General features: G+C 37.3%; 1 protein-coding gene across 2 annotated transcripts in view; it reads left to right on the forward strand.

The window, feature by feature from the left end:
* PRDM5 (PR domain containing 5) overlaps window positions 1-1,259 on the forward strand; it is a 227,010-nt gene that overhangs the window by 133,222 nt on the left and 92,529 nt on the right. The gene's annotated exons all lie outside the window — the stretch shown is intronic.

Raw genomic sequence — 1,259 nt, forward strand, 5'->3', positions numbered from 1 at the left:
TGTTGTGTCTTTTGCCCCCCCCCCCAGTTTTTTTTGTGTATTTATTTATTTATTTTTAGCTCCCACAAACAAGCGAGAACATGTGATATTTCTCTTTCTGTGCTTGACTTGTTTCACTTAATATGATTCTCTCTAGGTCCATCCGTGTCATTGCAAATGGCAGTATTTCATTCTTTTTTATAGCAGAGTAGTATTCCATTGTGTAGATATACCACATTTTCCGTATCCACTCATCTGATCTGATCCACCACATTTGGGCTGGATCCAACTCTTAGCTATTGTAAAGAGTGCTGCAATGAATATTGGGGAACAGGTATACCTTCGACTTGATGATTTGCATTCCTCTTGGTATATTCCCAGCAGTGGAATAGCTTTGTCATATGGTAGATCTATCTGCAATTGTTTGAGGAACCTCCATACAATTTTCTATAGAGGCTGCATCATTTTGCATCCCACCAACAGTGTGTGAGTTCCTTTTTCTCCACAACCTCACCAGCATTTATCATTCACGGTCTTTTGGATATTAGCTATCCTAACTGGGGTGAGATGGTATCTCAGTGTGGTTTTGATTTGCATTTCCTGAATGCTGAGTGATGTTGAGCATTTTTTCATGTGTCTGTTGGCCATTCATATATCTTCCTTTGAGAAATGCCTATTTAGCTCTTTTGCCCATTTTTTAATTGGGTTGCTTGTTTTTTTCTTATGAAGTTGTTTCAATTTCTTGTATATTCTGGATATTAATCCTTCGTCAGATGTATATTTTGTAAATATTTTCTCCCACTCTGTTGGTTGTCTTTTAACTCTGTTAGTTGTTTCTTTTGCTGTGCAGAAGCTTTTTAGTTTGATATAAAAAGCTTGTTTATTTTTTTAGTTTGATATAAAAAGCCATTTGTTTATTTTTCCTTTAGTTGCCCGTGCTTTGGGGGTCATAGTCATGAAGTCTGTGTCCAGTCCTACTTCCTGAAGTGTTTCTCCTATGTTTTCTTTAAGAAGTTTTATTGTTCCATAGTGTATATTTAAATCTTTAATCCATTTTGAGTTGACTTTAGTGTATGGTGAAAGGTATGGGTCTAGTTTCATTTTCCTGCAAATGGATATCCAGTTATCCCAGCACCATTTGCTGAAGAGGCAGTCTCTTCCCCAGTGTATAGGCTTGGTGCCTTTGTAAAAGACCAGATGGCTGTAGGTGTGTGGGTTGATTTCTGCGTTCTCTATTCTATTCCATTGATCAGTGTGTCTGTTTTTATGCAAGTACCATG

This window comes from Galeopterus variegatus, unplaced genomic scaffold (assembly GCF_000696425.1).
Source record: "Galeopterus variegatus unplaced genomic scaffold, G_variegatus-3.0.2 Scaffold1852, whole genome shotgun sequence".
Classification (NCBI taxonomy): domain Eukaryota; kingdom Metazoa; phylum Chordata; class Mammalia; order Dermoptera; family Cynocephalidae; genus Galeopterus; species Galeopterus variegatus.